Raw genomic sequence first — 14,603 nt, 5'->3', positions numbered from 1 at the left:
CTCCTTGGAAACTTGCCTTAGGCCCCGGTCACATGGGCAGGAAAATGTGGAGGGGAAGCATGGCTGTTTGCCTCAGAGCAAAATAAAGTGCAGCTGCACGATCAGATGTCCCGTAGAGGTCCCGTAGAGGTCCCGTGGTTAGGGGGGAGGTGCCGATCACAGGACAATCCTGCAGCGCAGCAAAGAAGCGGCCTCTCTAGCAAAAGGCTCCGCGGGTTTAACCCCTTCCAGGGCTGCAGAGGAATGCAAACTGTGTCCTCTGTCCGGTTCCCTCCAGGAGGAGCGTCAGCCGGGCCGCCCTCCCACCACGCCCCCCCTGCACCTCCCCCTCTGCCGCCCAGTGCAGAGAGTTTTTGTCGAGCAGGCCGAGCCAGGAGTGGGGGGTACAGAAAAGAGGAGGGGGCTGTGTTGTTTGTTTTTAAACGAAGCGTGCGCATGCGCCATTGGGTGCTTGTGCGCATCCCGTGGAGACTTGGGAAAAAAAACCTTTTAGCGACGGGACATGAGCGGGCGCCGGATGCCACAACCTACCACTGGAAACGCGATCAGGTGCCCACCCTTGCCCTGCGGTTTCCGGAAACTAGTACCTCGGAGGTACTAGGTTTTTACCCCGCATATCCGGCGGGAAGCCTCAGGTTCGCCACAGGAGCTCTACACTTCCCAGATGTGGTGCTGTGATCGCGCCCGGAAAATCCACCTTTCTCCCATCTCTGTAGCGTGGCTAATGCTCCGTGTGACCGCAGCCTTAGAGATGTTTCAGAGGGGAGCTGTGTTGGTCTGCAGTAGAACAGCTAGGTTGGAGTCTAGCAACAACTTAGAGACTAAGGAGATTTTTGGTGTATGATAGGGTTGCCAATCCCCAGTAGGAGGCAGGGGATCCCCTGGTTTGGAGCTCCTCCCCTCGCTTCAGGACTATCAGAAAATGTGGGGGAGAACAGCTGCTGGACACTCCATTATATCCTAAGGAGACCGGTCCCAGTAGGGTATAACAGAGAATTGATCCGTGGGTATCTGGGGCTCTGGGGAAGCTGTTTGTTGAGTTAGAGGCACCAAAGTTTCAGCATAGCTGCTGGTGCCTCTCCTCAAACCCCCCCCCAAGTTTCAAACATATTGGACCCGGAGGTCCAATTCTATGAGCCTCAAAAGAAGGTGCCTCCATTCTCCATTATTTCCAATGGAGGGAAAGCATTTAAAATGAACTCGGACCCTTTAAATGTGATGGCAGCTCACCTGGAACTCGCTCCGGCATTTGAGCCTCTTGGTAAGTCCCCTGCCCACTTGTCAGCCTCACCTGGCAAAACTAGTGTATGAGCTTTCAAGAGTCAAAGCTCTGTTCATCACAGGGGTCATTTCCTGCAGGAGCACACAGGAGCAGAGCTCCGGCAGTAAAGAGCCCAGGGGGCGGGCACATGCAACAAGCCCCACCCTCTGCTCCCAGCAGCCCTCAGTCAGAGCAAGAAGCAGCCAGGTAAGTTGCAGAGCCCCCCCCATCCCCCCAGTCCAGTGGCACCTTTAAGACCAAGTTTTATTCAGCTACAAGCTCTCCCTCCTCTGCGAGGACAGATCTGCACGTCCCCCCCCAATAGCTAGCAATCCAAAACAGTCCAGTGGAGCCTAAGCGGTGGGTGTTGCCTTCTGACACACTTCCAGTGATGTCAGGGGGTGTGGCATATGCAAATAAGTTATGCTAATGAGCTCCTGCACCTCTTTTTCTAAGAAATGACCCCTAGTTCATCATATGTAATTTGAGCTTAGATTCTCCAAAGCTTATACCCCAAAAATCTTGTTGGTCTCTAAGGTGCTTGAACTTAAATCTAGGGCTTGCCTTAGATATGCACAGACATGTCCATCCATGTTGGATGTGCTCTCGGTACTCTCTCTCTCTCTCTTTTCTTTTCTTATTCTCCCTTTATCTCATGCTTAAGACTAGTTAAGAACATAAGAACATAAGAGAAGCCAATGTTGGATCAGGCCAATGGCCCATCCAGTCCAACACTCTGTCACACAGTGGTCAAAGATACCAGGTGCCATCAGGAGGTCAAGCAGTGGGGCCAGGACACTAGAAGCCCTCCCACTGTTGCCCCCCCCCCAAGCACCAAGAATACAGAGCATCACTTGCCCCAGACTGAGAGTTCCTGTCTATACCTTGTGGCTAATAGCCACTGATGGACCTCTGCTCCCTATGTTTATCTAATTCCCTCTTGAAGCCATCCATGCTTGTAGCTACCCCCACCTCCTGTGGCAGTGAATTCCATGTGTTAATCACTCTTTGGGTGAAGAAGTACTTCCTTTTATCTGTTCTAACCTGATTGCTCAGCAATTTCATTGAGTGCCCACGAGTTCTTGTATTGTGAGAATGGGAGAAAAGTACTTCTTTCTCAGCCTGCTCTATCCCATGCATAATCTTATAAACCTTGATCATGTCACCCCTCAGCTGTCGTTTCTCCAAGCTAAAGAGCCCCAAGCGTTTTAACCTTTCTTCATAGGGAATGCGTTCCAACCCTTTTATCATTCTAGTTGCCCTTTCCTGCACTTTTTCCAATGCTAGAACATCCTTTTTGAGGTGTGGTGACCAGAACTGTACACAGTACTCCAAATGAGGTTGCACCATCGATTTTTACAGGGGCATTATGTGCCCCCCTCTCGTTTCTCTTTATATATATGTGAAGCATAATATTGGCATGTGAAGCATAATATTGGCATGTGGGTTCATCCTTCGCCTTACAGAGAGAAAAAAGTCCCAACATTTCTTCTAGGATTGGATGGCAAAAACAGCCAATCCACATCCCCAGTACTTAGCTTTTATCACATCCACCAAAACAATGCAATATTTCTTTCCCCAGAGACCTCAGTGCAGTACAGAAACTATATATGTTTTTCCTCCAGGACAGTGAAGATATTTCCAGATCACCTGCCACACTTCAAAAGTCAGTTCTCTTTTTACCCATAAGCACAAGACATTCACGATGAGGACCCATTCTCCCCGATGGATTCCAAACTATCAGAAAAGTCTAGAACAGAGATAGAACCTTAGCATCTGTTAGAACTGTGACTCCCCAACAGGCCAACTAAAGGCCCGTGAGTTCAGGAATCCTACCAAAACCTTTACAATGGAAGAGTAAGTGGTCAGGCTGTTGTGCTGATAGGTTTGCACAACATCCAATTATTTACTGCATGTATCAGTGAGGGCGTCAAAGAGCTTATACTGCATGAAACGACACTAAGGAAATCCAATGGCACCTTCTAGATGTATTTATATACAGAGCATTGGATTTTGTGAGGTTACTATCAATCTCATCAGATGCTTGCGGAATGGTTAGTGGGGAGGCAAGGAAACCTGTTGGTGGACTGTTGATGCAAGCATTCTTATAAGTATGGGGATACGAAGGGCACACATCAGTTTGGTGTAGTGGTTAAGTGCGCGGACTCTAATCTGGGAGAACCGGGTTTTATTCCCCACTCCTCCACTTGCTCCCGCTGGATGACCTTGGGCAAGCCATAGTTCTGGCACAGCTGTCCTTGAAAAAGAGCAGTTTCTGTCAGAGCTCTCTCAGACCCACCACCTCACAAGGTGTCTGTTGTGGGGAGGGGAAGGGAAAGGAGTTTGTAAGCCGCTCTGAGACTCCTTTGGGTAGTGAAGGGTTGGGTATAAATTCAATCTCTTCTTCTTCTTCTTCTTCTTCTTCATATTTCCACTTAAGAATACAGCTGTTCTGAGAGGGAACTCATCTACTGGGGTGACTAGGGAGGGCAAAATGCTCAGCCATAGATATATTTAGAATGTGTGTTCCTTGGTGGCAGTGGAAGTTACAGCCAATTTATGGCAACCAAGAGACATTCAGAGGTGCTTTCCCATTGTCTGCCTCTGCATAGCGACCATGGACTGCCTTGGTGGTCTCCCATCCAAATACTAAGCAGGGCTGGCCCTGCTTAGCTTTTGAGATCTGACAAGATAAGGCTGGCCTGGGCCATATTTGTTATTTACATCAGATTTATGTCCATTGAACCTTTTTTCACAAACACACTGGATGTTGATGGGCATTTTCTGCCAGGCCCTGCATAGGCAACATGCTTAGAGATGCTTGTGTAAGCATTCTGGCCATGGAGGATAATGGAATATCTAGGCAGGTATGCACCCAATCGGTGTCCCAAGACAGTTCGCTGGACCGAATTCAGCAAGACATTCTATCTCGTGGAGTTGCTGTGGAAATGAAATTTTACAGGCAACAGATGAGTCCTGCAGCCGAGCAAATTAGGACAGCGCAAAATATCTTTCCTACCACCTTACGTCCTCTCAAAACACATTGCAGTCGGTTCATACCGTCAGCTGCTAGCTAGCGTCAAACACTTTGTGCACACATCCCTTGATGCCAGCTTCCAGGGATAGCTTGCATTTCTTAATGAGCTATTGCAGACCTGACTATCATGAACAAGATCTTCCAGACATAGGGTTGCCAACCTCCAGGAGGGGCCTGGAGATCCCCAGGAAATATAACTGATCTCTAGATGCCAGAGATTAGTTCTCCTGGAGAAAACGACGGCTTTGGAGGATAGGCTCTACAGTAGTATACCCTGCTGAGGTTCCTCTCCTCCCCAAACTCCACCTCCAAAATCTCTGGGAACTTCACCATCTGGAGTTCCCAAACCTATCCAGATCACCTTCTTTTGCACAAAAGCTCATTACTGGGGCAAATCCGTACAATCAGCTACCAGAAAGTCATGCAGAAATGAAACTACACGCATGCATGTGTGAATCAGGACAACTGCTTGCACCAAGGGAGTCTGAACAACAAAAGGGTTTCTCATGACTGTAAAACTGATATGAGTCTTCAGCATAGGGGTGCCAGCCTCCAGGTGGGACCTGAGGATCTCTCAGAATTACAGCTCATCTCCAGACTACAGGGATCAGTTCCCCTGGAGAAAATGGAAGCTTTGGAGGGTGGGCTCTGTGGCACTGTACCCCACTGAGGTTCCTGTCCTCTCCAGGCTCCATCCCCAAACCTCCAGGAGTTTCCCAGCTAGGGTTGTCAGACCACCCAGACCCCCAGGTGCTGATCAGCTGGCTGGCAGAGGGGACTTACTAGGAGAAAGGTGAAGGTCTAGGTCTCATGGCCGGCATTGCACAGGAAGTGACATCATCATGCCAGTGAAATATGGTATTTGGGCAAAACCTCTATGGTAGAAGTTGGTTTTACCATAGAGATTTTGCCCAATTACCAGAGTGTCGCCTGAACATTGACAAATGATGACGTCACTTCCTACGTGATGCTGGAGATGTGGCCTAGGCCTTTCTCTTTCTCCTCATAAGTCCCCCTCATCCCCTGCCATTTGCCAGGAGGAACCTGGCAACCCCATTCCCAACCTGCATCTGGAAACCCCCCCCCCATCTCCCTCTGGCAACCGGGGGGGGGGGCCCTGGCAACCCTACTTCAGCCACTCAGCACAGCAATTATAGATGCTCACGAAATTCTCCTGAATTTCTCCACCAAATTTAACCTCTTTCCACTCACTAGCAGTGCACATTAAAGCAGGCCTTGTTTGTTTGTCTTTTTCCCTCCCCGCAGAAAAGAAATTCTAAAGACAGAAGCAGAAGGCCAGAGGGACACAATGCCAATGTGGAATTAATCAGAAAAAAAATGATGACTGAACAGAGCCAAGGGAATTCACTCATCAATTCGTTTTAGATGGGAGCCACTGCTTGAAAACAGTTTTGAAGCCGGCCTAGGGATAAATCTATCCCCACTTCCGTGGTTTCCAAATTTCCCCATCAACCATGTCAGAAATTTTTGACAGCATCTTGAGTCTCTGTGGAAACATTTTACCAATTTAGTCTTTTATATATATAAAAAAAACTCGACACAGCAACATCCCAATGGTCCCTTTGTTAAAGGCCATCAATAGCTGGTGAGGCCAACAGTACCCAACCCAGAAGTCGTGAAGTTTATTTCCCTGTATTCCAGACATGTTCTGAGAAATGCTTCCACTAAGCTGTGGAGTCATGTGAGCAAAAATTCTACTTTGTGAGTTACTGGCATTAAAGTTGTGAGCGAGAGATTTGGCTGCTGCATAAATTAGTTTGCTCTGGAGCTATCCTTCCTGAGCGAAGACAAAAATGTGTGAGCCGGAAGCTAAAAAACAGTGCACTAGCTCACACTAACTCAGCTTAGAGGGAACACTGGCTCTAAGGTGCCTTGGACATCTTCAAAGCACACACCTTTAGCAGGAAGAATCAGCCACTGAGCGTAAGGGGGAAGCTATGCGAAGGAAACACCGAGCTATTACATGTCGCTCCCTACCTCTCTTATAAAACTGGACTTTCAACAGAAAAGTTCAGCTTGGAGGAGGAAACAAACTCACACTTTTTGTTATTGGTGCCCCCCGGGGTCTGCCAAGCACCAAAGTCACTGAATCTGTGATTTGCAAACTACTCAGACACAGCTGGTGGAACGAATCTACTGTTTTATAAACTATTTATTAGGCCCATCCTGGTGAGCTACATCAATATGGCTACCGGTGAAGCAAAGCAGAGGCTATAAAAATACCATCCGTCGAAAAAACACCAGCTTCATAAAAAGTGAATGGTAGCGTCAGTACCACTTGGAATCGGGACTGCTCTCTGACAGCTTAAAGGGCCTCTCAAAGACAGACCATTAAATACCCATGGGCTTTCTGGTTCATAGAAGACCAGAACAAAACATGGGCGGGGAGGGGGGAGAGAGACTGTATCAGCTCTGCTTCTAAAGTAATAGCAACTCTATAGAGATTGCCACAAAAGTCACATTTGATTAACCAGAGAGGCTATTAGGACTTCTCAGATATTTCAGACCCCAAATGGTATGGGAGGCAGTGGGAAGTAGCAGGGCCTTTTCAGTTGCTGCCCCAAGGCTATGGGAGAAGTTCCCAAAGGAGGACTAGTAGTGAACCTCCTATTCAATCTTCTGGCTCTTGATGGCCATTTGGAACCTAATGCTAATTGGCTTTGGCCTCTGCTGTCATTTGCTGTTGTTTTTATAACTGTGGATTTAGTGTGACAAACTGATTATCTCATGTTTGGATTTATTTTTGTTGTTTGAATTATTTGCAACTGTTTTCACTGTGGAAAATGTGGGGCACATACCCACGCTGGAGCCACTTTTGGGGGGGAAGGGTATCTGAAGACCTGAGTCAAACCGAGGTGACGAGAGATAAAGTTATAGGACTACTAGGGAACTGACAACCAGCAAGCCTGCAGTTCAGATGGCATACAACTGGGGGTTCTTAAAGAACTCAGATATGAAACTGTTGACCTACTAACAATATTATGTAACTTTTCACTAAAATTGGCCTCTGCCAGATGACTGGAAAGAAGCAACCCTCACTCCAGTTTTTAAAAGGGGGGTGCTGGACTAGATGGACCACTGGCCTGGTCCACCAGGTTCTTCTTATGTTGTTTTAGTTAGTGAATGTTGCTTCTCCAACTTTTTCACCCTTAGCTGTGTCAAAGGTCTGCTTCCTTGAAGACTCCAAATCTTCATTTTCCTTATGGGGCTACTGATAGCCAGTGCAGGACTCCAGACAAATATTCCCTCTGGGCCCCACTCACACCACTGAGTCCAAAACGTATTGTCAAATGATAGCATATTACATGACCTGCCTAGCACCATGGGCCCCTGGGGAGACCAAGGGCCATGGAATTTTGCCCCCCTCCTGCCCATTCTCTCTTGGTGGTCCTGTTGGAAGTCTCAGCTCAACCCCAATGGAAGCCAACCCTTGAAGCACACACCACTGTATCAGCTGGCATCCCTATTACTTTTGACTCTCTCTTTCCTCCTTGTTATCCTCTACTGCTGCTGCTTCCCTACATTATAATTTAGATTTTAAGTTCCTTTGGTAGAAATCTGTACATTTGTAAAACTTGTTTTGCTCTTTAAAGTGCTGGGTCCATCAATTATACTATGTGAATAATCATTGTGTTGGCACTCATCTTGAGTATCGATAGGGATGGATGAATGAATGGGCATTAGTTCATAGTTCAATCAGAGCCCGTGCTTTGCTTGCATATGGCCCTGGGGCCAGCCCTTGGCACTCCATTGAAAGACATCAGAAAGTCTTGAAAATGGACCTCTCCCTCTGATGTTGAAGCTCCACCACTAGTCAGAGTAGAGTCAATATTGGAATACAGGGAGCAAAGGTCCAACTTGGTACAAGATAGCGGCATATCATATGTTCATAGAATGATGGGTCGATAGAGATTAACAAGGCATACACAAGGATTTTGCTTCCTGATGCCAGACTAACCTACCGATTCCACTTTATTGGGTTTCATTCCTGTCCCACATTCCTTGTTTTATATCTTATATTCAGGAGCATGATTGATATACCAAGGGGGAAAGACAATGTCTCTGAAATAGTGTGCTCTCGTCTCTCCTTCCTGCAGTAAGCAGGAGGCAGGTTAATGCATTGCTGGTTACAATGCTTAACGGTTTCCAAGCTGGGGCTTCCCTAAGCTGGCTCCAGAGCACATCTTAATAAAGTGCATCGCAAATTGCCTGGTATTTCTACCTTGCCGCATCTGCTGTGGCAAGATAATATGTAGACTTGCGGGGAAAGTGACATCCTGTGAATGAGCTGTGGAGAGTTCTATAAAGATGCTAAATCTTGCTCAGTGCCCACCTGGCAAACGGTTCCTTCTCATTTCCATCCCGGGATCTGACACCTCCTCCCCTCACTCCCAACAAAGCAGCGCAGCAGAAAATGTCCTCGCCATGGGACCCCAGGCCAACAAATTAGAGCACCCCCAGAGTTAGGCACTTCTTAATACTTGCTTCCGAGGCAGTTGTGAAGCAGAGGCACTGCCATGTTGGAGAAGCGAGGGCAGACAGCTGGCAAGTGATGCTGAGGGGCTGGGAGGAACTGAAGACTAGTCAGCCATCGGGGTCTGGAGGAAGCTAGCAGAACAATATGTCATGGCAACAGGAGACATACCTGCAAGTGGGAAGGAGGAGATCAGGCAGCCTCGTATACAGCCGCCGCAAGGAACAGAGAAAAGGCTTTGTGCCGGCTGATGCCTTCACTGCTGTACAGGCTCCATTTTGAGCGCCAACAGGGTAGGCCGCACGCTGTCAATGTCAGAAGGCATCTGGTTCTGTAGTTTTGCCGCAAACCACACCCACTTATTCCCTGTTGCATGGGGGGGGGGAGTGCTTCAGCTTGGTTGCACCTTCCTACCCTCCCATCAAAGTTAATTTTTTCTCTCTCTGAGCCTGTGGTGAAAGGATAAATGCTCCCCTCCCTCCTCCCCCCAGCTTCTCTTGTAAGACTAAGCTCCTTGGAAGCTCCTTGGAAGTCGGAAGTGGGGGGGTTATTTATTTACTTTAAAAAAACAACAGCCCCTACCTGGTTCCTTCACGACCAGCCTTGACATCAACCAATCCAGAAATTTGAAAACAATTTTACCTCATCTTTCAAAGGAAATCCTGCCAGAAGCCCCTGCTACACCATTGGTTTCTCAGCCTAGGAGATGCCAACCAGATTGGGTTCCCAAGTACTTACCGTGATCCGGTGGGGGAAACATGCTCCCCGGCTGGACCATTCCTCCCTGTAACACACCATGCCATCGCCAGGAAGTGACACTGGGCGACGCTCTGGCAATGGGACTGAAAACTCGATGGTACCATCTAGTTTCCAGCCCCATTGCCAGAGCGTCGCCGGGCATCACTTCCTGGCGACGGCATGGTGTGGCGCGTCTGTTGTCCCCGCAGGAATGACCTGTGAGGATGTCTGTGTCCCCCGCTGAATCACGGTAAGTACTTGGGAAGCCTGCAACCAGAGAGGTTCTGAACCTGTAACCAATCCCCCTCCCCTCAAAAATGGTGCAATAAACATGTTTCTTAAAGCAAAAAAGAAAAGAAAAGAAAGGCTTTGTGGTGGGAACATGAAAAGCAATCAGAAGGACCCAAACATGTGCCTTTTCCTCTGTATCATAGGGTTAGGGTTAGGGTCATGGTTCTGTCATGTGGGCCTCCCTGAGGCCTTCTCTTTACCAGGGGTATTTGTCTTCACCTTTTGCTCTGCCCCGGTGTATCTGTGCTGTCCCCTTGCATCATTCACTTTTGCATATATCCCTCTCCGTAGGATGCCGCATCAGGTAACTATAAGAACTGTGTCTTGCGACATCTTGAAGGCTAACAGGTTTATTATCTAACAAGAATTCATGACCTGGGGGGCCACTGTCAGATGCATGGGCTTGTGAAAGCTTATGCCGCTGTAAATCCATTCATCTTTACGATGCCACAAAACTCTTTTATTTTTGGATGCGGCAGACTAACCCTGCTTGAGTTCATCTTTATGGATAGATGCAGCTTCTTACAGGGAGCGGGTTCTGGGATGGAGTTGGGCAGGGGCATGAGTGAACAACAGTGGCCCATTTAATAAAGAATGTCTCTCTGTCCAACACGCTGCATGGGCAATGTATGCTTTGAGAAGCCAGAGGTTATAAGCCAGTGAACTCTTGTGTATACATGCAACATGACCAGACAATGGGTACATCTCTGATTGACATTTTGCTGCTGAAGATGAGCTGGTTTTAAGGATGAACATGTGAACACATGACGCTGCCTAATGCTGAATCAGACCATCAGTCCATCAAGGCCAGTATTGTCTACTCAGACTGGAAGCAGCTCTCCAAAGTCTCAGGCAGAATTCTTTTGCATCATCTGCTACCTGATCCATTTAACTGGAGGTGCCGGGGACTGAACCTGGGACCTCATGCATGCCAAGCAGATGCTCTGCCACTGAGTCATGGCCCCTCCCCAGGTCAGAAGATTAAGTTCCAAGGATTTGGACTAGGTTTCTCCAAACTAGAGGCTTTATCAAGCCCTTTTCTTTTTCTCTGAGTAAGAAGAAGATGATGTTGACCTACCTTATGGGGATGTTGCAAGCATTGTGATAAGGTAATGCATGCAAATCACTTTGAATACTCTACAGTGTAATATCACATGAACACACACAGGTAGCTGCCTTATAGTGAATCAGACCACTGGTCCATCAAGATCAGTATTGTCTACTCAGACTGGCAGCGCCTCTCCAGGGTCCCAGCTAGTGGTCTTTCACATCACTTACTGTCTGATCTTTTAAACTGGAGGTGCTGGGTATTGAACCTGGGACCTTATGCATGCCAAGCAGATGATCTACCACTGAGCCGCAGCCCCTCTGCAAGAATACAAACAGATCTCCTATCAACCTCCCATGGCATTATTGAGAGCAACCCAAGGTCCCTCCAGATCATATGTGATAAGATCAGGGTGGAGGGTCCATTGTTCAAGTTCAGCAGATAGGAGCCTGGCCAGTCCTGACAGGACTGCCTTGAATAAGTCACTGTCTCTGCTGTAGAAATGAAACTGTGTAGACAACAGAGGTGTCCTACAGCTGAGGAAGTTAGGACAGAGCTCCTCCCTATTCCACAAAGCCGTATCCTGTTCAGGAAGAGAAATCCGGTACAGTCCACACTTCTAAAGCCTGAATTATATTATCGCTAATTACTGCTATTGTGAATTGTCTCCAACTTTTCTTGATTACATTTGAATTCTACTTAATTGCATTTCACCTTGCACTTCCTGCATTCCACGGGCCTTTGAGCATCCTGATTACAACCCCCCCCCCCCGTGTAACTTCGATAGGCATCTGCCTGGTGAGAATCCACTGCATGCAGCTGATGAGATGGGCTCTAGTCCACTGAAGCTCATGCCAGCGCAAAAACTTCTCTTGAAGATGCCACAAAGTTCCTATTTATTTCGTTGTTGTGGTTGCAACAGACTAAAGCAACATGTGCTCCTCAAAACGAGTACATCCTACCATTTCAACAGGGCTATTTTTGGGCAGGAACGCACCAGGAACGGAGTTCCGGCTGGGTCCCAAGTTGGCCACGCCTGGCAGGAACTCATTAGCATACTAGACCACACCCAACAGCAGGAACTCATTTGGACTGGCTACATTCGGGGTGTGTGGCCTAACATGCAAAGGAGTTCCTGCTCCAAAAAAAGCCCTGGGTTTTGACAACAAACAAGGTAAACAGAATAAGAAGGGAAAGGTGGGTGTGGCTAGATGACCACACTTCTGGTAACATGGGGGTGTGGCCTAATGTGCTAATGAGCGGTGCTGTCAGGGTGTGGCCTAATATGCTAATGAGTTTTGCTGTTGGGTGTGGCCTATTATGCTAATGAGTTCCTGCTGGGCTTTTTCTACAAAAAGAGCCCTGCATTTCAACATGCAAGGGCCACTCAGTTTCTGTCTAGGACTGCCAACTCCAGGTTGGGAAATTCCTGGAGATCTGGGGAGTGAGGCATGGGGAAGGTGGAGCTTGGAGAAGGGAAAAAGCTCAATGGGGTATGATGTCATGCAGTCTACTCTCCAGAGCATTGATTTTTTTTCCCCCAACAGGGGAAATTATGTCTCTCTGGAGATCAGTGTTACAGGTAGGATTGCCGACCTCCAGATGCGTCATGGGTACTGGCTCTGCTGAGGCTGACTACTCCTCCGATGAGGAAGAGGCATGGAGCGACCCAGCCTCCTCTGGAGTCAGCCCAGAAGAGGAACCCTTAACAGCACCTGAGGGAGAAGAGACCCCGGCAGCTGCACAGGAGGTGCAGCCAGAGGGAGGGACTGATCCATAGCTTGGCCCAGCACCCCCAGGTGGAGACACCCCAAGGCCAGAATCCCCACCTAGTTCTCCTGAGTGTCCCAGATGCAGGGCACACCAGCAGCTGAATGTGGAAGAGCGAAGGAAGAGTGTCAGACTGCAGCAGACCAGCATCTCCCGTTTAAAGGATCAGACAGTAAGTGATGTGAAAGACCACTAGCTGAGACCCTGGAGAGGCGCTGCCAGTCCGAGTAGACAATACTGATCTTGATGGACCAGTGGTCTGATTCAGTATATGGCAGCTACCAGTGTGTGTTCATGTGATATTACATTGTGAGGGGCAACATGAGGGGCTGTGAGTCTTGGCAGATTGACTCCCAGGGAAGGGAGGACCTGGTCATGAACACCCCTGCTCACCTGCCTCAATGTGGAAGCAACCGTGCATGCTTGGACCTGATCGTGGCTGTTAGCCTCCACTCCTTACTCCTAGCTCCTGCAACCTTTGACTGATTTCCTGGCTTTCTGACCTTCAGTTCTGTTGCTCTGACCTTCGGTTCTGTTGCATGGTATCCATGGTGACCGGCTGACCCAGCACTAGGTGGCGGCTGGAGATCTCCTGGAGTTATAACTGATCCCCAGATCAGTTCCCCTGGAGAAAATGGATGCTCTGGAGGGTGGACTCTGTGGCCTTACACCCTGCTGCTGAAGCCCCTCCCTTCAGCAAACCTTGCTCTCCCCCAGCTCCACTTCCAAATTTCCAGGAATTTCTCAACTCAGAGTTGGCAACCCTAATTGATGAGAGATCTCCTGGTGGGGCCTGGCGACCCTATCAGTGACTGAAGAAGGCAGATGGCCGGCGGACTAGATTCTGGTAAACTCGCTTCGTGACAGCTGGAGCTACACAGTGTCAGTCGTTTCACCTTTCTGTAAATTAAAAACCACGTAGCAAGAGCTGGGCCAAAGCTCACATGATCTGAATACACGAGGTGCCAAGTTCAGTCCCGGGTATCTCCCAATAAAGAGATCTCAAGCAGCAGGTCTTTGTTTAACGATGGCCCTTGCCACACCGGGGGGGGGGGAGTACGGCCAAAAGAAACATGCGGCGGCGGGATCACATAGCTCCGTGGGTGCGCCGTGCAGTTCCTCCCCAGCATGATCAGATTCCGGGGGGGGGGGAAGCTACTGAAGGGAGAGCAAGGCTGCCGAACTGTGCATGTGTGTGCGTGCGCAATTTGGCCGGGAGCCTGGATTGCTCCGGATGATGGACACGGCGGCGATCCCACGGCCACGTTTGCTGCGGTGCTTCAGGTAAGTCCTCCTCTGTAGGAGGTTCTTTTTTGCAGTGGCTTTTCCAGGTTTAGGGACGGATCGGGGATGATGTTGCGGTGAGATCGCGCCCGTTTGCTGCGCCCCCAATCCGTCCCTCTCCCGGGCCAAAATCTTCTGTGTGACCGGGGCCATAGTAAAGTAAGTTTCATGAAGACACAGCTAGGACGGGAAGGGTTAAAGCATTCTGTAATGTATTCAGCCTGACATGCCCGGACTTGCCCGGGCTGGCCAGGCACAATTCCTATGTTAGCTTCAGTCGAAAGACAAAGGATCTGGAGGATCCTAGCCGGCCCTATCAAAAGGGCTAGCTTCCCAGCCGGGAGACCAATGGTCACCCGGTTACTGTAAATAGCCTATCGGGAGTAGGGGGTGTGTTTAGGTATGCTTGGTGGCGGGTTTTCTGAACGTATATAAACCGGCCTGCGAGCCGGTCAGTTGTCTTTGTCCTGAACTAAATAAAGGTATGCTTAGCTGAAATCACTCTCCGTCTGCATACTTTTCACTGGCGACGAAGGTGGGATTCACGACCCCATGAACAAAGACCCGGACGCCACCACGAGCACCGCACCGAGCACCGACGCCGAGACCTCCGGGAACCGCACCGCTTCGCATCCCAGCTCTCCGGCAACTGCTCACCGCCCCGCTCCCGGCTCCGCTC

The sequence above is a fragment of the Gekko japonicus genome, unplaced genomic scaffold (assembly GCF_001447785.1).
Source record: "Gekko japonicus isolate JY-2015 unplaced genomic scaffold, Gekko_japonicus_V1.1 scaffold146, whole genome shotgun sequence".
NCBI classification, from domain to species: domain Eukaryota; kingdom Metazoa; phylum Chordata; class Lepidosauria; order Squamata; family Gekkonidae; genus Gekko; species Gekko japonicus.
This window is presented reverse-complemented; position numbering follows the sequence as displayed.